Here is a 25,008-nt window from a genome sequence, read left to right as displayed (position 1 = left end):
TGAAGGCCAATTAATACAATGAAAAACATGGTTGGTATGGCTAATATAACATTATACCTGATATAGCTATTATGTATGATTTCCCTCCAGCTTTCTCTTTGCTTACTCAAAGACCAGTATCATAATTTTTTCTGGATTGTGCAGATACTTTGGATTTGGATGTTCTTCCTCATAATGGTCCTGCACAACATCTAAATTGGCCTTGCTACTTTCCACATGTAAAAGTACTATTTCCTAAAATCATGTCACCTGATGATTTTGCTAAACAAGTGTACTAAATATGAGAATTCTTGAATGTTAATATTTAGTTGAAAGCCTTTTGATTATATTCCCAAATAGTCTTACAAAAAATCAGTTATAATTATATACTGCAGTCTGTATACTTATTTTTCAGACAGTTCACAGCATTGTGAACAAAATTAAGATGACTAGGATTCTTTGATGAAGAACCAGAAATACTTATTTGTATATGGGATCTTTCACACTCTAAGAAAGAAGTTTATTTTGGTAGTGTTTTTCATTTACGAAAAATAGGAAGTGTCAGGAAACCAGAGAAGCCTATCACTCATACATGCATACATGCATACATACATACATACATGTATCTCATAAATGTACTGAATATTTTCTCACTGTGTACTCATTACAAGAGATTAGTCACATGCTTGCTCTCCAAAGGACTTGTTACCCATTTTTTTTCACTTTTGTTTCTATTTTACCTTTTGCACAAATAATCAGTTGTATCATCTAAAATTTTTTTATTTTTCATTTTACCACTATTTTTCAGAGTTGCCTATGGATAGTGCTATAGGAAAGTAGCCATCCACTTCTAGTTAAAGATGGCATATTGTATAGATCCATCTTTAAACTAGGGCTATAAATTTCCTCATCTGTTAACTATTCAGAGGCTATGGACCCAGTTGAGAGAAAGCCAACAGTAGAACTAGATACCATATTCATAAGTTAGCTACTTGTGCTCTGTGTCAGTTTAAGCCTGTTATGTATCATTTCAATCTTATAATGAAATGTCATTACACACAGTTTCATGGTTTGAGGAGTTATAAAAATCCAAATTAATGTTCGCAGTTTTGGTTGCATATTGAGACCCTATGGTCAGTCATTTAGATTTACTAGAGCCTAGGAGAAAGTCAGAAGATGTTTTTCACGCAGAAATGAGTAGTAGGCAGCAGAGAACTTGGCCTTCCCCCAAAGCCCTTCTGCACAGTGTTTCTCTACTGAGATTGGCAGAGGGTCCATCAAGCACTTCTGTCTGTCCTAGACACTTCCACTCTCAATGCATTTGATAGAATAAGAGGTCCAACTGAGCAACATGTAACATATATCTGGGCTTCTTTAAAAACGATTAGTCATACAAATTGCCAAGTAAGTAAAGCAGCTTTTCCTAATCAGTTATTTAGAGCCAAAAATAACAAGAGGTCCAGCAACTTGTCTCTCACTTCGGAAAATATATCCCAGCATGTCTCAGATCTTAAACATTTAATTGATAGTTTTGGCCAAACTCCCATGAGGCATATCTCCCACACTCCAGCACATTCATCTTAATAAATCATATATGATATTTTCAACTTCATTCTTTCCAGGCCCAATTAGCATAAAATAAGGGATCATCTTGGTATTGTGTAGTACATGAAGCTGACCAAGTTGTCTACATTATGATAAACTTCCCTGTAGTCATATCAAAAGTAAATAAGCTTCTGATTCTCGTCATTTTCTTTACTGATTGGGGATAGAAATATAAAATTATTTTCCTGGGCAAAAACTTTATGCCAGTGCCAGAGATTGAGGATTCCCCTATTAAATATATATACTCCCGCAATCACAGCTTTAGTTAGCATCACTATCTCATTACATTAACAATGACCTACTGTCATTTCCTATGGTCATTCTGGTTTCTACCCTGGTAAACACATAATACAAGCTGTGGGAGCAGTTACCACAGCTGCATCTTTCAAGTCTTCCTAGTCCTCTGCAATACTTCCAAAGGTATAAAGTTGCTTTCAGTTTACATAAAGGAAGAGTTGAGGAGTTCCAGTGGTTTCTATTTGTCTTTCCTATTGTAAAATCCCCTCTACAGGTCAGAGATTCACATGGGGATTCTTCTGGTCACAATATGTACTTTGATATTGATCAAGAAGCCAAAAATGCAGCTATAGTCTTACAAGAACAATGTGTGATGAACTAGAGACAAGACTTTACTCATTGCCTAAACTCCTTAAGCTGTAGTTTCAGACTGGGTCACGATGGTGAATTTAGTTTCTGAGGATTACCATCACTTCCGAGCCACAATAAAATATTTCACAAAAGGCCTGAGAATTTTTCCTTTCTGAGGGCACACTGATCTTAAACAAGTGGCTACTGATGCCATTGAATATGGCCTGCAGGAATGTTCATGCATAAACACTTGTGGATTCATTGCAGTGTACCATTTCGAAGAGATAGAGTCCCCTCCCACATGCACACATACAAACACATATACACACATTACCATTTAAGGAGCTTAGTATCCGCCAACACCCGTGGGTTGAACACTAAATTTTCATCATAGCGTGCTACCTCAAAAAGAGTTTTCTTCCATCAAAACTAGAATTTTGTTGCCTATATATGTCAAATAAGCATCTGTTAAGGTGTCCAGTTATTTAATTTCTAGGAGTCTCATAATCAAGTATTTTCACCACAGATTTTTGTATACCAAAACTCTGATCACCATTTTTGTGGTAATTGTGCCTAGCTTGTCTCTCAGTATCAACTATGTCAACTGACTTCTACTAGTTTATCATTATATTCTCACTAAGATAAGGAAATGCATTCCACTTCAGCATCTCAATCTTCATATTTACACAGGGCACTTAGAGATTTTTTCTAGAAGGCTGATGACACCTTGCAAATTACTTTAAGGAAGTGACAGCTTGACACATCCACATAGGACTGTAGACTTTGAGTCAAAATATCTGTATTTTTTGTTGTTAGTACCAATCAATTGATTTGAATGATCACTTATGATTCATTGCTTGGTTTAAAATAATTTATATCACTACGAAAGAATGAATGTGCTTAGGCCAGTAAACAATGGTATGATATATAATTTGATGGTAAAATAAGTTTAGAGCATGGGTTGCCCTTTACCTGAAAATATAGCTGACTCAATGAAATCTTGATTCTGTTTTCTAGGGCTCTCAGATTGGCAGTTAAAGTCATTGTACCTTGCTCAAGAAAGTCCTGACATAATCATAAAGAACACAAATTAATAATATTGAAGATATGACAAGATCAGTTCTTAATTGAGAAATGCACTATTTTGGACAAATTTAGGGAATATTTTTCTACCTATGAAATCTTCCCAGGTTGATTCCTTGAACAATACATATTTTGATGGAAGTTCTTCTTAGAAGCATTATATGTTTCCTTGTTTTCTTAGAGTGTGAACATAATCCAAAAGATTCTTCATGGCTTTACATAATAATAAACAGTATTACCAGTTTTTACCTAGCAGTGATATTCAAGTATGGAAAACTGTTGAAATGCTACTGGAACTGGAAAATTGTTGAAATGCTAAATCTTGGGTCATACTCCAGATCAACTGAATAGAAAGCTCCAGGTGATTCTGATGCCCAGTAAGGCAGGAGAATATTGATTTATGTATAGGCCTGTTTTTACCTCTGCTTGAACACAAACTTTAGAATCAGACACACTTAGGTTCAAATCTACATCCTACTAAGATCTATACCTAGATCCATTCTTAACCATGTGATCTTGGGAAAATTATATAACCTATCCAAAGCCCGAAATCCTATGTGAACTCAACTCTATACAATTCTGAGGATTGTATAAGCAATTACTCATATGGGTTTTAGTATAGTGCTACACACATATATCAGCAGTTTAATGGATGGATGAATTTTTTTTCTGGTTACAACATGCATCTATGTTTAACATTTCTATGCCTGATAGCTGTTTCATGCAGACTTACCCTAGCTTTTTTTTTTTAAGATTTTATTTATTTATTCATGAGAGACACAGAGAGAGAGAAAGAGAGGCAGACACACAGGCAGAGGGAGAAGCAAGCCCCGTGCAGGGAGCCCTATTAGGGACTCCAGGACCACGCCCTGGGCGAAGACAGGCGCCAAACTGCTGAGCCACCCAGGGATCCCCTTAACCTAGCTTTTTAAACATATACATGATTATTTAACACATAATTATCTTATTAAAATTCTAAAAGTATTCCATTATTGGTTTTAACATGACATTTTTACAAATGAAGAGCTACAGAATTTTGCAGTACTTTAAACATTTTAGCTTACTTCTTGATGACTGAAGTACTCAGAAATCTTAACTCCTAACCATTTTTATTAAAATACTTTCAATATAGAATATTCAGTTTTATAGTAGAGTGTGATCCTGATCAGGCATATAGAGAAAGTTAAGAGAAGCATTATTTCTAAATATGTGACATTTAGAAGAAATAAATTTAAAACAAATTGCAGAATTTTATTCATTCTTTTACTACATTCTTACATGTTCAAAATTCTTGGAAAGTACAAAGGCTAAATAAAGGAATCCTTTTGCAACAGCCAATACTATTCATCAGGTTTCCCTAAGGAAAACAGAGTTAAAAAAGAACTTAGCAAGTGACTATAAAACTGATTCCTTTTTGGTGGGTGAAAATAGAAAGATGTATTGAATCTAAATTATGAGAAGAAACTGAACTTCTTTAAAATAAAAACGAAGGAGACACTGTGTCTTCAATTATTTATCAATGGATGTCCAGAGAAAAGCCTTGTCATCAACAATCTAAACTTTTAAATATATGAGATTTGTATCAAGTATCCAATAAGAGCAGGAAATAATACATTCTATAACCATTCATAATTTCACAAGTGAAGATTAATATTCATTCTTCTTTTTCACTTACAAATTAAAACTACATTCACTGTGAAGGATTTCCAATGATGTTTTTACAATTCTTTGTTTATAGTGAACAATTAATATGTACTTCAAAGGATACTGGCATTGCAAATTCACTCCATCAAATATATTTCATTTCAACTTGTATTGAATTTATGACTTTAAGAACATCTTAAGAAGAAATCAAACATTATTTTTTTCTGCTCAGTGTTCTGGTTTTGAAAAAAGATCAATAAGACGAACAGGGGTGAAAAATCATAAAAGTGGTTATATTACAATTCCCATCTTGGATTCCATGAAAATAGCAAAACTAGACTTTCTTTGATATGAAATAATTGGTACAACCTAGCCTTAAACAAAGGTCATATTTTTAAATCTACTTATAAGGCAAAATTATCCTGCTACTTAATACAAATCACTCTTTTTTGTGTACCATTTTCTTATAACTGTCTAAGAATCTTGTCCCTTAAAATATACTTTCCTTGCTACAAAAATCAGTATTTCTTCTGTGGTATATAATAAGTACCCAAAAATTACCCATATTTAATTAGTGTTTGCTTGGATTACTTACACATCTTTATTTTCTTTTCCTTGCATCCATGCTTCTAAAAAAAAAAAAAAAAGACTTTCTCTTAACTGATACTTTTTTTAATATTCCTTTCAGTTCAACCCTGAAATCAATCATTTATCAATAGAAATCCACTGAATTTCCTCATCTGATAGCACAGACTACATTATGCTGCAGTAACAAATAATCCCAAATATGCATTAGCTTAAATTAGCAATAGTTTAATGATCACACAAGGCTGGTAGGTTCCTAGGTTGATAAAGATTCACCCATTTATGAAATTAATTTCTCAAAGTGCAGTAAAAAAAGGAACATAGGAAAATTTATTTTTAAGTGCATCAATCTGAAAACGAGGCTCATGTGTGTTTACCTTGTGTTGGGCAAAACGAATGCCCCCTTATAAAAATGCTAGAGGAGAATGACAAACTAAAAAACTTTCAATAAAATATAACTAAAACAATGGTTGTGAAAATTCAACCTACCCACATGGCAAAAACACATACAATTAAGAAATTCCCAGTCAGGAAATTATGTTCTAGAGGAAGTCAAAGATATGACCATACCACATTTTGCTAGTATCTCAGAAAGATAAGAAGTATAGAGTAGTATATTACATAAAAGGTTCTTTGAGAAAATGTGAACATCTCAAGCTTAACCTCTCAAAGTTTTGAGGGAACTTGAGGGTTTTTTATTTTTTTAGCCATCTCAGTAAAAGCCAAAATAGAGACAGTATTGCCTAGGGAAGATTTTTGTTTAATGGCATGAATCCTTGTGACATACAAAGAGATACACAGAGTTTCTGAGAATTGTATAACCTCAGAAACTCTTCCCACTTGGATTGAAAGGGACACTACAAAATGAAAGATCTTTAGATTCCAGAAATTCTATTTGCAGGAAATAAAATAGTAGAAGTATTCAGCTACAAAAAAAATCTGTTTTCATGAAAAAGGAAGGACAACTAAGAAGATGCAGCAGAGTACTGGGAGGGTGAAATCAATAATCATACAGAATTATCCTCAGGCCTCAAAACTAAATGCAGTTTTCACAGATGGAGTTCAAAATTTCTTTAAATCAATGACTCCTTTTTTCCTTCCATTTTTTTTTTCCTTTTTGAACCAGAATGTACATCACTAGTTTTCTATGCCCGCCCTGCCATAGCATTTCGGGAACAAATAATCTGCTTCTTTAGTTTCACACATGGTTCCAAAGGCAGAGAGAAATTATTCTCAGAACAAATCATACCCAGAACTTCATCCATACCTAACTTAGAGGATTTAGATAATAAAATAAAGCTTGTAAAATTTAGTTAAGATTCTATGCTTTAAGTTCAAGCTCTAATAAGCTAAGACATTTGGAGTCTTGGATTGGTGAATCTATTCTGCATACGCTATAAATGTGAATCTTTGAGGGCCTGATGGTTGACTGCAACAGGCAGAATAGTGAGTTCCCCAAAATGTCAACACCCTACTCCCTGGAGTCAGTCAATAGGTTACCTTACATGGCAAAGGGGACTGCCCATATAGCATTCCAAATGTGAGAGGAACTAGATACCCTTTGCTTGTTTTGAAGAGAGAGGACACAAATCATGAGTTAAGGAATATCAATGGTCTCTGGAAGCTAAAAACAGAGTCATCAGTTGGCAGCCAGAAAAAAACCAGGATCTCAGTCCTACAACCACAAGATATTAACTGCAAACAATTGGAACTGCAAGGAAACAGATTCTCCCCTAGAGCCTCTAAAAAGAACCACAGACTTGCCAACACTTAGATAGCAGACTTTTGAGATCCAAAATAAGTCTTCTGACCTATATAACTATTAGTCACTTAAAACAAGTTTATTACCTAAATTTGTGGTAATTTTTAAATGGCAATAATAAAAACTAATGCAAATATACATTCATAAAAAAAAAACAAATATACATTCATATTCTTGTACACACCATACCTATGCATATATGCATATATGTATATGTATGTATATATGTAGTTTTCAGAACATTTTCATTAAACTTTTCATTACTCATATATGACAAATGGCATTTTTTACTTTATTTGTTGTAATGAAAACATCTATAGATACTAGAGTTAGTAGTTAGAGCAGAACTTTTTATTAGAATCATTGTAACAAAAAAAAACAAAAAAATTACAAAAAAAGGAATCATTGTAACAAATACTCTCCTCAGATGCAGAAGGTTGATCAAATTTAGAGCTACAGATAATCATTCATTCTCTATCCCCAACACTTAGTTTCATCTCCTTATTTCTTCCCTTTGTACATCACAGAAAATATAACTACAGCATCTGAGTTTTTTATTTTTAATTAATAATTTCACATTAGTAAGGATTGTTGATAGGACAGGAATATTCAAAATCATAGCAGGAGGCAGAATCAAATTCCTGAGTTGGTCATAAATACCACAAGAAAACAGATCGGTATATAAATTAGTGACTATTTCAGAAACAACTTTTTTTACTGTGTTATAGAATTGTCTCTCTCCCTCTCTTTTTTAAATAATTTTCTCTCTTTACAATTTATTTGAAGATCTCTGAAGTTCATTTCTGACCAATTTATTTTAAAAACATGAGACCATGTGGTATTATTTCACTCAGAGAAATAAAGGTGCAGGATTATAAACTGTAACTTAATCTTCTTACTGAACGTTCTCCAATATGACTTTAAAGGTATTTTTTTCTTTTTATTATAACAGAATTGAAAGACAAAAGGCCAATTGCAATCCATCACTAGTGTGTGAAAAATACAATAATAAGAAAACTGTAATAAAATAAGTGTAAGAAAGCCTGAGAGCCTGGCTCTGTAGTAATAAAGATAAAATAAATGGGCTTGGGAAAGATAAGAGTTATCTACTTTAGTAAGCAAGAAATGGTCACAATTGATAAGCCAAGATAGAAGTCTACTTGGAGAATTAACCTCAAGTTTAACAAATAGAGGATTGAAAAAGTTTACACAAGTAGAATAGAAATTACAAAGTTTGCCTTCATTCTGTGTCAAAAGAAGAATAATAGTTGGTCTGGTATGCTCTTCCTAAGAACATTTATTTTTCAAACCTAGGGTGACAAGTGAAAAGCAAACATGCAGATACAATCAAATTGATCTTTTATGTAAAAACTTATTAGTTTTGTTACAACATATTTTCCCCAAATATTCATTTGGAGACACTTTGCTGCATACATTTAAGATATTCTCTTTTCTATTTCTTCAAACAATTGGATTTGAAATGCACAGAGTTTTAAATTTTCTTAAATACAGATTTGACCAAATCTGTACATCTGCCAATCTGACATACAACTATGAAATTTCTCAGTTTTAGCCACTGTGATTTAACAATAATTGGAAAACATTATCATATTTAAAGAGATTATAAGGTGCCAACTGAGGTGCCTTTATCTCAGAGGGCTGGGTTTCTCTATATTTCACCAAGATTTTTCAAGGGTATTTTATAAAGCAAAAGAAAACTTTTCTTCCTGATATTACACTTGAAATATTTCTTCTCCCCAGATTAAAAGAGGAAAAGTATCATTAGAAAAAGTAAAAGACACTTGTTTTCTGTCCTCATGATTAATATATTTCCCTGTTTATAAAACCAATATCTTGCATAGTAAAAGTTGCATTGTTCTAGAATGTATGGGTAGTCAAAATATACTTTGGGCAATCTATTGTTCTGTATATATTAGACTGGACAACAGGAAATTGATAGATCTGTCTGCTAACAGTCTACAGACAAGTTTGTTGTTCTATTAAGACTCAGGAAATTGTTATCCAAGTATACTACTGATGCTACAGGGTATTTCATTATCCTATAGTTAAGGGTAAGAGGAAATTTTCACTGGGGGAAGAGAATCCTCCGAGGTATTCACATTATGCTGGCAAAAACTACTTTGTTACTAAACATGAAAATTAATAGACATTCTTTGATCAATACTCAAGTAGCTATTTATTTTAAAGGTTTTATTTATTTATTTGAGACAGCAAGAACAAGAGGGAGAGGGAGAAGCAGAACCACTGCTGAGAAGAGAGCCTGATGCGGGGCTTGATCCCAAAAAGCCTGGGAACATGACATGAGCCAAAGGCAGGTACTTAACTGACTGAACCACCCAGGCACCCCAATACTTAAGTATTTAAAACTATTAATTTTATATACCAAATCACTGTTCCTTAAGAATTATTATTAAGAACTTTGAAGTGAAGGAATCCATTAACATAATCACATCTTCATTGATTCTTTTTCTTAGCTCTCATTCTGGCTGAGAGCCAGAAATTGGCATTTGGTTCAACTGCCAAACTAGTTTATTTGCCAAATTCATAGTATAATGATATGATGTATCATTTGAAAAGGCCTCTTTAAAAAAAAAAAAAAAAAAAAATGAAAAGGCCTCTTTGGGATCCCTGGGTGGCGCAGCGGTTTAGCGCCTGCCTTTGGCCCGGGGCGTGATCCTGGACACCCGGGATCGAATCCCACGTCGGGCTCCCGGTGCATGGAGCCTGCTTCCCCCTCTGCCTGTGTCTCTGCCTCTCTCTCTCTGTGTAACTATCATAAATAAATACAATTTTTTTAAAAAAGGCCTCTTCATATATTCCATCAATGCAAGTTCATAACCTCCAAAAATGAGGTTAAAAATTCACCTTCTCTTTCTTGTATGTTAATGTGCGTTCTTAGAAACTTTTTAATAATTGTCCTTAACATTTCACCATATGCATTACAGGATGAATAACACTTCTACTCACTGAAAGAACATTGTGTGGAACACAGTTTGTAAGTCATTTGTTATATATGTGTATATATATATATATATATATATATATATATATATATATATATATCTTTACTGAAATTCTTAAACCCTTCACTATGTGCGTTAAAGAACATGTGTCACTTCTGTTCACTGAAATAATACTGTTGTATACAGCTTGCAAGTAGACTGTAAGAAATATCTTTCTAACAAGTATTTATTATTCAATTTATGTAAACTAAAAAAACACACAAAACAAAACAGTTCACCCATTTCTTTCACCCTTCAGCACCTCCTCTGGCAACCATCAACCTGTTCTCAGTATCTGTGAGGTTCAACTGGCAACCATCAACCTGTTCTCAGTTTCTGTGAGTTTATTTGTTTGTATTCTTTGTTTTTGTAGTTGTTGGTTTTTTGTTTTTTGTTTTGTTTTGTTTTGTTTTGTTTGAGATTCCACATACAGGATAGATAATATAATATTTGTCTTTCTCTGACTTATTTCACTTAATATATTTATACTAAACATTATTTGATACGTTATTTTAAAAATCTTCCTTAGGTATTTCACTAGCCCTGTCTCTTAAGGCCTATTTTCGATCAATAATAAGCTGAAAATAGCAAGAGTGTTTCATTAATTAAGATGACTTATTTCCAAGTTCTCCATTTTTTTTCTGGCAGTATTAGATGCTTTCAAAATATAACTGGGACTAGGTATTTTAATATATAAAATATATTTCAAAATCCTATGCTATACTTCAATAACTTTATTCATCTTCATATTATTAAATAATATTTTTCTTAGATAACATTGTAAGATATGTTCAACCATCCATGTTCGGGTAGAGTCAAAGCTAGGGATGCAATGCAAATAGTATTAAACATAGAAATGGGGGTCATATTCCCCAAAAGGCAATGAAAAGCTATATCAAAGTTAAATTTTTTGTTTAATACTGCTCTAATATCATTTATAGTGTTGAGAGACACTTGCATTTCTAGTTTATGATGACTTAAGCTCAAATTTTCTGAATGCTAAAATAAGAACTCAACTTCCATCCCAACTTATATATGGAAAGAATACACAGTATTTTGGATTATTCCAAAATCTAAAATGATATGTGTATTTGTATTAGCATATTGGATACAATTTTTTTTATAGAATCATGCACCCTAGTAAATAGGTTTAAAAGATGATTTTTACCTAGAAATTTTAACCTCAGTATTGGACCATTACAATTTTGGAGTAGTTCAGCAGTTAAGATTTTTTAGTACCAAACTTTTTAATGTGGATTTCTAATATGGGAGTGCAAATTGTAAAACAATATTAATGTTTTATAATTTATAGCTCAAAATAAATCAGTGTGTTATAAACCAAAATATTGCAAAGACTAAATTTATAATATATCAAAACTCTGATTTGTCAATTTTATTACAATGGTATCTAAACTTCAACCAAGCCAAACTACTCATCAATATGCAGGACTAAAACAAGTATTCCACGTAGATCCAAAATTCAGGATTATTATGGAATTACATTAAAACTGTAACAAACTTTTTAGGCCATTGATGGAATAATGCAAATTTATATTTTAAGGAATAGTGCAGGTATATTTCTATTGTTCATTACTATTTTGTCACATAACAATTTTCCAAAATACATGACAGAATTATATAATTAGGTTAAAAAAGAGAAATGTGTAAACACTGAAATCAGATAGGCCTGTGTTCAAATCTCATCTCTGGTATTTTAATTTGTGAAGTTAAGCAAGTTGTTTTCCTCCCTAGCCTTAAGTTTCTCTTCGTAAAGTAAGAGTTAGAATAACTACCTCAACACATTTATGAACATGAAAATAGACACCTTATATATGATATCTATTATATGGGATAGTCAGAAATTGATAAGTACTGTCCCTTTCATTAATTATTAATTCCCTGAACTTCATATTCCCTCTGGGAAGTTTCTCAGCTTTTTTTTTTTTTTTAAGATTTTATTTATTTATTCATGAGAGACAGAGAGAGTGAGGCAGAGACATAGGCAGAGGGAGAAGCAGGCTTCCTGTGGTGAGCCTGATGTGAGATTTGGTCCCAGGACCTCAGGATCATGACCTGAGCTGAAGGCAGATGCTCAACCACTGAGCCACCCAGGCATCCCCCTCAACTCTTTTACCATGACTCAATTCACTTCAACTAACTGGTTAGGTTTACTGTAGGTTTCCTTTTCCCTTTGGTCTCCACAACCTCTTACCTTTGTGAGAGACATTAATGGGGGTCATTTGGCTTTCAAGTGCTGGAACTAGATGTCTGAATTTATTTTTTTAAAGATTTTATTTATTATTTGAGAGAGAGAGAGCGAGAGAGAGAGCATGCACATGCAAGGATGGGGAGAGGGAGAGGGAAAGAAAGAAATTCTCAAGCACACTTTTCACAGAGTGTGGAGCTCAATGCAGAGTTCAATCCCACAACCTTGAGATCATGACCTGAAACCAAGAGTCAGATGCTTCACTGACTAGGCCACCCAGGTGCCTCTGGATTCAAATTCTGTTTGTATAATTATTAAAAATAATTAAGCTCTGTTAACCAGGGTTTATCATATGCTTGCCATATTAGTTGATGTATAATTAAATCCTATTGTGTATAAATTATATATAAAAAGCTAATAGTGCCTTGTTAAGTATGCAACAAAGTTAGCTTTTATTATTTCTAATGGAACTAGGGCTTCCTTTGCAGGACACTTGAGCTTATAATGTGCTCTTTAAGATATACATATGTCGATAAAGTTAGGTGACAAACATTGCAACTGACACTTCTGCCTTTATTCACCCCATATTTTTCTCCACAGCAATTTTTCTCTCTTCACTGTCATTAATTTCTTCCTGTCTGCTACATCTTTCCTTTATTGTATAAATATCCTCAAAATTTTAATATTTAAAAATAAGTCAGCAAGGAATGGTGTCAGTATTGTGATGACATAATTCATTTCTCTTTTCTCACACTTCTTTTTTAAACCTAATTAAAAACCCATAATTGAACAAAGTGCCTCTGTACCTTATACCAAAAACCCAGGAGGATTCTAGCCCAAGTGTACACCTTAAAATAAACAAAACTCCAGGAAGTACCATAGAGTCAATCAAGTTAGCAACTAGCCCACCTTAAGTCTATGCAATCAGGGGGAACAAGAGGACAGTGAAAACCTGCACAGAAACCCATGGAGGAGAGACAATTTGTAGAATTCCCACTTGCTTGAGGGAACAACCAGCATACCATGGGAGTGAGATAGAGACAAGTCAGAAGACAGAACAGAGAAACTCAACAGAGCTGCACACTCCCAGGGGTGAAAACAACTAGGGCTAAACTGGTAGCAGTAGCAGTGGCAACCTCTGCCACAGAGGAGGAGAAATTTACGTAGTGAGCAACTACTTTTCCATCAAAGTAATGTGGGTTGTGGCTGGAAAAACCTGTTCTCTCCAGTAACACGTAAGCACCTGAGGATGGACCTCCGTGACTGGGGAGAGAGAATAAAAGGGAAGGAAATAGATTATCATCAAAAAATACTAAGGGAATGCACTTCCCAGTGTTTGTTTTAGGACTTCACCTGGAAGTCTGCTCATAAGCTTCTGGGAGTACCCCAACTCAAGGATCTTCCCTCCAGTCCCACAGGTACCACAAAAGACCCAAATGCTAAACCCACAACTCCCTCTACTCTGCTATTGGCTTCCTGAGTGTTCCTTCTAGTGCATCTAGGACAGCAAGTTCACAAAAGAGACCAAGGTTGGACAAGGTAGAAATCCCAAAATTAAGCTCTATCACTACCCCCTGAAATACAAAATAATTCTAATAATCAAAGAAAATGTAAAAGCTTAGTTAAAGATGTATCTGCTGCTTCAAATGTAAAGCTAGAAATGCAAACCTACAAATAATAAGAAAAACAACAGAAACATAGTATCACGACAAGAAAACGATAACTCTCCAGCAACCAAAATTAAGGGCACAGAATATTACATCCTAGCTGATGAAGAACTCAAAATAACTGTTACAAAGAAATTCAAAGAGAAGATAGTGGAGTAGGAGGATCTTAAGCTCGCTTCGTTCTGTGAACACACCTACATAATAGCTATATCAGTACAACTAACTCAGAAAATGATCCAAAGACTGGCAAAAGAGACTTTCCATAGTTAATACTAGAGAAAAGGCCACATCTCCAGGGTAGAAGAGATAGAAATGTGGTCAGAAACCAAACTCCTCATGAGACTAACAAAAGTGAGGGATACAACAAACATTAATAAGGGAGAACAGCAGACCCCACACCAGGCATCCCAGCATGGGGGATCTATATTGGAAAGATGAGTCCCTATGACACTAGAGTTTGAAAACCAGTGGGGCTTAACTTCTTGAGTTTTCTGGGGCTTAATTCCAGATACTTAAAGAACAGTGGACTTAGATCTGAGAGAGCTAGAGGATGACAGGAAACAGTCTCAGCCCTTAAGGAGCAAGTCTAACAACCCCATCAAGATACAGCATAGAAACAGCAGTTTGAAAAGCACACATAGTGTACATGAAAAATTATTTCATAATCTTAGAACATATGCTGGAGGGACAGAAATTTTTAAGAGAATTCCCCAAGAACAATAGAGCCTAGATACACAGACACCTGCAAGAAACAGCATGAACACTCTCTACCTATCTTGCTAATACTGCATGCCTCACTCTTGACTTCTGTGGATCTGTTCATCCAAACTTGCCCACACATCAGCATCCTTCCAAAGTACTTCTTGCCATATCTCATCTTACAAGCAGCCCCTGAAAAGACCAGCAACACTCCAAAGTAATGTCACCATGTTCAAAGGGGGATGTAACCACACACAGCAGTCCATATGTAATCCAAGGAGATGGACTGGGGGAAGGTATCTGCACTGACTGTAGGCCCTGCTTGCGTAGGGAAGCTTCTCAGGGGATAATACAAGGAGAGTGCCCTATACTTTGGTGGGACCATAACCCAGGCAGATACACTGAGCGAAGGCATTTGGTCTGACCGCGGCCCAAATACAACAAGCACATAACAGCCTCAGATTGCCCTCTTAACAGCAAAGGAACCAAAAACTGCCATCAATTGGACTGAAGGCAAATGTGGTTCACTCACAACAGTAGGGCACATAAAACCCACAGAGAAAATTCTCCTAGATGCACCTGGTTCTGATGAAGAGGTGACATTTCACTAGAGGGCACCACAGGACCTCATCTTCAGAGGGCCACCACTTGATCAGGATACATAGTTGATCTTCCTAATATATACAAACAAGCACAAAGAGTTAGACAAAATGAAGAGACAGATGACATGTCCCAACTGAAAGGACAAAATCACAACAAACAGACCTAACTGAAACAGATGGCCCGATTAAAAATTATGCCTAATTAAAAATTCAAAGTAAGGATCTTAAAGATACTTACTGAACTTGAGAAAAGAGTGGAAGATCTCAGTGAGACCTTCAACAAAAAGATAGAAAATAAAAAAAACAGATATTAATTCAGTAATACAAATCAAAAATGCAATAAGCAGAAATCAATAGCAGATTACAGGAGACAGTGATCTGGAAGACAGAGTAATGGAAAGGAACCAAGTTGAACAACAAAAAAGCAGAGTAAAAAAAAATGCAAAGAGTTTAAAGTAATTCAGCATCATCAAATGGACCACCATCAGCATTACAGCATTCCCAGAAGGAGAAGAAAGAAAAAAGGAGACATAATATTTATTTGAAGAAACAATAGCTGAAATTTTCCCAAATCTTGGGAAGGAAGCCAAAATCCAGGAGAATACACAAAAAATAAAGAGAAAAAAATTCAAGTATATCACTACAGAAAGCCATCAGACAAAAAGAGAGAGCAAAACAAGAAGAAAGGGTCAGAAAAATATATATATATATAAAAACAACTGTGAAACAACAAAGTGGCAATAAGTACTATCTATTAGTAATTACTTTGAATGAAAATGCACTAACTGCTCTAATCAAAAGATACAAGGTGAAACTGGGGATTTCTAGAGGGGTGGTATGGGGGGATAGGCTGAATGAGTGACATGCAGGTCACTTGTCAGGATGAGCACTCAGTATTACATGTAAATGATGCATCACTAAATTCTACTCCTGAAACCAGTGCTACACTATATATTAAGTAACTTGAATTTAAATAAAATACATAATTTTTTAAAAGATATATGGTAATTGAGTGGATAAAAAAGTGAGACCTTCTATATGCTGCCTACAGGAGACTCACTTTAGCCCTAAAGACACATGCAGATCGAAAGTCAAGAGATGGAAAAATATTTAACAAGGAAACAAAAATGAAAATCAAATTGGGTTAGCAATACTTATTTCATGTAAAATAGACTTTAAATGGAAACTAAGAAGAGACAAAGAAGGACACTACATAATAAAAGGAACAATCCAACGAGAAGATACAGCAAAATATCTATGTACACAATGTGGGAGCACCCAAATACATAAAACTATTAACAGACATAAAGAAAAAAAATGACGGTAATACAATAACAGTAGGGGACTGTAACACCTCATTTTCATCAGTAGATTGATTATCCAGACAGCAAATCAGTAAGAAAACAGTGGCTTTGAATTACACATTGAGCCAGATAGACCTAACATATATTCAGAATATTCCTTCCAAAAACAGTGAAATGTACATTCTTTTCAAGTGCACCTGGAACATTCTCCAGAATATATCACAAATTGGACCATAAAACAAGCCTCAATCAATTCAAAAAGGGATTTACCTCATATTATGCATCTTTTCTGACCAGAATGGTATGAAATTAAAGCAATCACAAGAAAAAATCTTGAAATATATCAATACACAGAGACTAAATACATGCTACTAAACAATGAATGGGTCAACCAAGAAATCAAAAGGAAATTAAAAAATGCATGGAGACAAAAAAAATGAAAACACAATGGTCTAAACCCACTGGGATGCAGCAAATATAGCAATATAGGCCTATCTCTATGAGCAAGAGAAATCTCAAACAGTCTAACCTCACACATAAAGGAGCTATGAAAAAAAAAAAAAAACACAAAACCAGTAGAAGGGAAAAAATCATAAAGATTAGAGCAGAAATAAAATTAATTAGTAAAAAAAAAAAAGAACAGATCAATGAAACCAGGAGATAGTTCTTTGAAAAAATATGCAGAAGTGATAAACCTTCAGCCAGATTCTTCAAAAAAAGAGGGGTAATAAACAAAATCAGAAATGAGGAAGGAAAAATAACAACCAACATCACAGAAATACTAAGGATTTATGAGTATTTTGAGAAATTATATGTCAACAAATTGGATGATACAGATTAGTTAAATTCCTAGAAACATATGAACTTCCAAAACTGAATCCAAAGGAAATAGAAAATTTGAACAGATCAATTCTCAGCAATGAAATTAAATCAGTGTAGCTGATGAATCATTAAATTCTACACCTGAAACTAATTACTCATTATACTCAATTGGAATAAACACAACTTTTTACGTAAGATCAGGAACAAGACAAGGATGTCCACTCTCATTACTTTTATTTAACATATCACTGGAAACCCTAGGCAAAGCAGCCAAATAAGAGAAAAAGAGAAATACCATCCAAATTGCTAAGAAGTACAACTGTCACTATTTGCAGAAGACATAATACTACATATAGAAAACCCTAAAGATTCTACCAAAAAGTTATTAGAACTACCTAGTGAATTCAGTAATGTCAGAGAACACAAAATAAATATACCAAAATCTGTTCCATTTCTAGACATTAATAATGAACTAGCTAAAACAGTAATTAAGAAAACAATCCCATTTACAATTATACCTACCAGAATAAAACACCTAGGAAGCGAAACCAAGGAAGTGAAGGAAGTGAAAGACCTGTACTCTAATAACTCTACAATACTGATGAAAGATGCTGAAGGTGCCATAAATGAATGGGAAAATATTCCTTGTTCATGGAATGGGAAAACCAACATTGTTAAAATGTCTGTACTACTCAAAACAATCTACAAATTTAATGCAGTCCCTATCAAGATAACAAGAGCATTTTTCACAGAATTAGAACAAATAATCCTAAGATTTATATGGAACTACAGAAGACCCTAATTAGCCAAAGCAATCTTGAAATAGAACAAACAAATAGAACAAAGTATCACAATCCCAGAAGTCAAGATACACTACAAAGTTATAGTAATCAAAACAGCATTGTAACAGCACAAAATAAATCACATAGATCGATGAAACAGAATAGATTCCAGAAATAAATCCATGCCTATATGGTCAACCTATAACAATAGAGTCAAGAATGCAGGATGAGGAAGATGCTCTTCAGCAAACGGTGCTGGTAAAACTAGACAGCTACATGCAAAAGAATAAAACTGATCACTTTCTTACACCATAGACCACTTTATTACACCACACAAATGAACTAAAAATGGATTAAAGACTTTATGTGGGACCTGAAACCATATAACTTAGAGAAGAAAACATAGACAGTAATTTCTTTGATACTGACTATAGAAATTTTTCTAAATATGTCTCCTAAAATAAGAGAAACAAAAGCAAAAATAAACTATTGAAACTACATCAAAACAAAAAAATATTTTGCAAAGCCAAGGAAACAATCCACAAAACAAGAAGGCAACTTACTCCATGGAAGAAAATATTTCCAAATGTTATCCCTGATAAGTGACTAGTAACTAAAATATATAAAGAATTTGTACAAGTCAACACCAAAAAAAAAAAAAAAAATCTGATTTAAAGTTTGGAAGACCTGAATAAACATTTTTCTGAAAAACGGCATACAGATGGCCAACACATATGAATAGGTGCTAAGCATCACTAATCAAATAAATGAAAATTAAGACCAGAATGACATATCACTTCACAGTTGCCAAAATAGCCAAAATCAGAAGACAAGAAGTAAGAGGTGCTGGCAAGGATGCGAAGAAAAAGGAAACTTTGTGCACTGTTATTGAAGATGCAAATTTGTACAGCGACTATAAAAAAGTAAAGAGGTTTCTCAAGAAATTAAAATAAAATTATTATGTGAAATAAAATTACCACAATTCTACTACTGGACATTTACCCAAAGGAAACAAAAACACTAATTCAGAAAAATATATACATCCCTGTGTTTATTGCAGCATTATTTTCAATAGCCACGGTATAGAAGTAACCCAAGTGTCCATCCACAGATGAACCAACAAAGATGTAATATGTGTGTGTAAACACACACATGCACACATTAGAATATTACTCAGCCATAAAAAATGAAACCTTGCCATTTGCAACAGCATGGATGGATCTAGAGGGTATAATGCTAAGTAAAATCAGAGGAAGACAAATACCATTTCACTCATATTTGGATTTTAAGAAACAAAAGAAAACAACAACAACAAAAAAGAACAAACCCAAATATAGAGAACTAGAGGTTCCCAGGGATTGGTGGTGGACAGGTAGGGTGAAATAAAGGAGATTGAGAGTACACTTACTGTGCATTGAGAAAAATATAGAATTGCTGGGTCATTATATTGTATACTTGAACTAATATAACACTAGATGTTAATTATAGTTCAATAAAATAAATATTTTTAAAAGAAATTAAATGAATTATAAGAAAATTCAGCTTAATAATTTAATGAAATCTAGGGAAAAACTCATGACCAGAAGGAGTCTTCACCAAAGATATTAAAGTTATAAAAAAGAAATTCTGGAGTTGAAAAATTTTTAAATTGGGATAAAGAACTCAATAGAAAGCAACTGTAATACAAAGAGTAGAAGAATAAAGAAGTTTATAGCAGCATTATCAACAATAGCTAAATTATGGAAAGAGCCCAAATGTCTTCCAATTGGTGAATAGAGAAAGAAGATGTGATGTGCATGTATATATATATATATGCACATATATATATATGTGCATATATATATATATAATGGAATATTATTCAGCCAACAGAAAGAATGAAATCTTGCCATATGCAACGACATGGATGGAACCAAGGTGTATCATGCTAAGTGAAATAAGTCAGAGAAATACAAAAATCATTTGATTTCAGTCATGTGGAATTTAAAAAACAAAACAGATGAACATGGGGGAAGGGAAGGAAAAATAAAATACGTTTAAAAAAGAGAGAGAGGCAGACCATAAGAGAACAAACTGAGGATTGCTGGAGGGTGGAGAGGTGTGCTAATTGGGTGATGGGTATTAAGGAGGCATGCATTGTAATGAGTACTGGGTGTTATATGTATGTGATGAATCACTAAATTCTACTCCTGAATCCAGTACTACACTATGATAACTAACTTGAATTTAAACAAAAATAAAAAATTCAAAAAAATATTTGCAAACTGAATTAGAAGCACATTAAAATGATTAGACAGCATACCAAGTGAAATTTATCCCTGAGATACAAGGAGTTCAGCATACACAAATCAAAAAAATATAATACATCATAATTAGAGAAGAACAAACATCAAATAATTATCGCAATGGACACAAATAGAATAATTTGACAAAAGTTAATATCACTTTTTCATAAACCTTCAACAGATTAAGTATAGAAGGAGCATACATAATAAAATCTATGTATGACAAATTCATAGATAACTTTATACACAATGGTGAAAAACTGAAAGCTTTACTTTAAATGAGAAACAAAACACGGACACGTACTCTCACTACCTGTATTCAATATAGTACTGGAAGTTCCAGCTAGAGAAACTATAGAAGACAAAGAAAAGAAATCCAAATCAGAAAGGAAAAGGCAAACCTGTGATTATTTTCAGATGACAGGATTTTGCCTATAAACAAAGCCCAAAGACTTTACCAAAGAACTACTAGAACTGATCAAAATCAATATAGCTGCAGGATATGAAATTAACATACAAAAATAAGTTGCATTTCTATATGCTAATAATGAAATATCTGAAAAAAAAACTATCCCATTTATAATAAATAACATTAAAAACAATACCTAGGAATCAATTTAACCAAGAAAGTAAAAATCTGTACAATGAAAACGGTAAGACTTTGTTTAAAAGAATTTACAACACAAATGGAAAGACATCTCATGTTATAACTCCAAAAAAATACTGTTAAAATATCTATACTACCCTAAACCATCTATGGATTCAAAACATTTTATTTTCTATGAAAATTACAAAATAAAAATAATTATAGCAGTTTGACAGTGGTATAAAACATAAACGCAAAGGCCAATGAAATAGCATAGAGTACCCAGAATGAATTCCCACACCATATGGTCAACTAATATTAGACAAATTAGTTAAGCACACCCAAAGAAGAAATGGCAATTTCTCCTCAAAGTGGTGCTGGAAGAACTGGATCAACACTCATAAAAAAGTGAAATTGAACCCTGTCTTATTACACTCACAAAAATCAACTCGAAATGATCAAAGACTTAAACATAAGATCTAATACCATACAATTGCTATAAGAAAACATAGAGAACAAACTCCTTGACATGTGTCTTAGTAATGATTTTTTGGACAGGACCCCAAAGCACAAGTAACCAAAAACACAAATCACCAAGTGAAACTACATCAAACTGAAAAGCTTCAGAATAGCAATAGAAACGCTCAATAAACTAAAAGGCAACCTACAGAATGGAAGAAAAAAGATTTGCAAGCTCTTTGTTAGACAGAAGTTAATATTGGAAATATATGAAAACTTCATGAGCTCAGTAACAACAACAAAAAAGCAAAAAATCTGATTCAAATGCACAGAGGATCCTGCCCTGCAACTGCACTACAGCCAGGTGGGCGAGTGACTTACCCAATCCAATCAGGCCACAGCTGCAGCTCCACCACAACCTACAGATATACCCTCCCCATGCATGGGATACCCCACGAATTTGGTTCTGGTGGTCAGAGAGCATTATGTCTGGACTCCATCTGTCATCTTCTACACAAAGCCACTCCTTTCCTGCATTTTTTCAGATGACAATGCTTTAAAACTTAACTCAGTTACAAAGTAAAATTTGGAAGGAACATAAATACATGAAAGTTAAAGAGCATCCTACTAAAGAATGAATGGGTCACCCAGGATGGGATGCCTGGGTGGCTCAGTGGTTGAGCATCTGCTGTTGGCTCAGGGCATGATTCTGGGATCTGGGATTGAGTCCTGCCTGCATCAAGCTCTTTGCGAGGAGCCTGCTTCTCCCTCTACCTATGCCTCTGCCTCTCTCTGTGTGTCGCTTATGAATAAACAAATAAAATCTTAAAAAAAAAAAAGAAGGGTCACCCAGGAAATTAAAGAAGAATTTAAAATTTTCACAGAAATAGATGAAAATGAAAACAACTATTCAAAACCTTTGGGATGAAGCAAAAGTGGATGTAAGAGGGAAGTACATAGCAATGCAAGCCTTTCTCAAGAAACAAAAAAAAAGTCTCAATACAGAACTTAACCATACACCTAAAGAGCTGGAGAAAGTATAGCAAATAAAGCCTAAGTCAAGGAGGAGATGAGAATTAATAAAGATTACAGCAGAAATCAATGAAGTGGAAACCAAAAGAACAGCAGATCAACAAAACTAGTAGTTGGTTCCTTGAAAGAATTAATAAGATTGATAAACTCCTAGCCAGACTTATTTAAAAGAGAGAGAGAGAGAGAGATCCAAATTAATAAAATTGTGAATGAAACAGGAGAGATCACAACCAACACCAAATAAATGCAAACAATTAAAAACATTATAAACAACTATATGCCAACAAATTAGGCAATATGGAAGAAATTGATGCATTTCTAGAAGCACATATACTACCAAAACTGAAACAGGAAAAAATAGAAAACCTGAAAAGACCCATAACCAGTAAGGAAATTGAATCAGTAATCTAAAATGTCCCAAAAAACAAGAGTCCGGGACAAAATGGCTTCCAGGAGAATTCTACCAAACATTTAAAGAAAAATTAAAACCTATTCTTCTGAAGCTATTTAAAAAAATAGAAATGGAAGGAAAACTTCTAAACTCTATGAAGCCAGCATTACCTTGCTCCCAAAAACAAAGACCTACCTCCCAAAAAAGAGAATTACAAATCAATATCCCTTATGAACATGGATGCCAAAATTCTCACCAAAATATTAGCCAGTAGGATCCAATAGTACATTAAAAGTATTATTCACCACACCAAGCAGAATTTACTCCTCGACTACAAGGGTGGTTCAACATCTGCAAATCAATCAACATGATACACCACATTAATAAAAGAAAGGACAGAGGGCACCTGGGTGCGTCAATTGGTTAAGAATCTGCCTTCAGTTCAGGTCATGATCCCAGGGTCCTCGGATGGATCCCTGCATCAGGTTCCCTGATCTGTGGGGAGCCTGGTTCTCCTACTCCCTCTGGCTCCCTCTGCTTGTATATACTCATGCTCTCTCTCTCTCTCTCTCTCTCTCTCTCATAAATAAATAAATAAATAAATAAATAAATAAATAAATAAATAAATAAAATCTTTAGACACAGGCAGCAAACATTTGACCTCGGCCACTGCAACTTTTGGCTAAACATGTCTCCAGAAAGGCAAACAAAGGCAAAAATCAGCTACTGGAACTTTATCAAGATAAAAAGCTTCTGCACAGCAAAAAAAAAAAACAGTCAACAAAACCAAAAGACAACCTGAAGAATGGAAAATTTTTGCAAATGATGTATCAAAGGGTTAGTATCCAAAATCAATAAAGATCTTATCAAGCTCAACATTCAAAGAACAAATAATCCAGTCAAAAAATGGGCAGAAGACATGAACAGACATTTCACCAAGAAAACATACAAATGGCCAATGAACACATGAAAAAATGATCAACATCATTGGGCATCAGGGAAATACAAATCAAATCCACAATAAGATACCACCTCACACCAGTCAGAATGGCTATAATTAACAAGTCAGGAAACAGTAAGTGTTGGTGAGGGTGCAGAGAAAGGGGAACACTTTTATACTGCTGGTTAGAATGCAAGATGGTATAGCCACTCTGGAAAATGGTATAGAGGTTCCTCAAAGAGTTAAAAATAGAGCTACCCTACAGCTCAGCAATTGCACTACTAGTATATACCACAAAGATAGAAATGCAGTGATCCCAGGCAGCACCTGCACCCCAGAGTTTGTAGCAGCAATGCCCACAGTAACCAAACTATGGAAAGAGCCCAAATGTTCATCAGTAGATGAATGGATAAAGAAGATGTGGTATATATGTATACATATGTATATGAATGTATATATACATATATATAATATATATATACACACATATGCACAATGGAATATTACTCAGCCATCAAAAATGGAATCTTACCACTTGCAATGATATGGATGGAACTAGAAAGTATTATGCTAAATGTAATAATTCACTCAGAGAAAGGCAATTAATATATGATTTCACTCATTATGTGGAATTTAAGAAACAAAACAGAGGAGCATAGAGGAAGGGAGGAAAAATAAAGCAAGACATAATCAGAGGGGGAGACAAACCATGAGACTTTTAAACATAGGAAATAAACTGAGGGTTTCTGGAGGGGAGGGGTGTGGGGGGGATGGGGTAACCTAGGTAATGGACATGAAGGGGGGTATATGATGTGATGAGCATTGGCTTTATATGCAACTGATTAATCACTGAACTGTATCTTTGAAACAAACAATACACCATATGTTAATTAATTGAATTTAAATTAAAAAAAAGAAAATACAGAAAACTGACATTTCCTATGACTTTTATTTATGATTTGCT

Source organism: Canis aureus, chromosome 9 (assembly GCF_053574225.1).
Source record: "Canis aureus isolate CA01 chromosome 9, VMU_Caureus_v.1.0, whole genome shotgun sequence".
Lineage (NCBI taxonomy): Eukaryota > Metazoa > Chordata > Mammalia > Carnivora > Canidae > Canis > Canis aureus.
Note: the sequence above shows the minus strand (reverse complement) of the source record.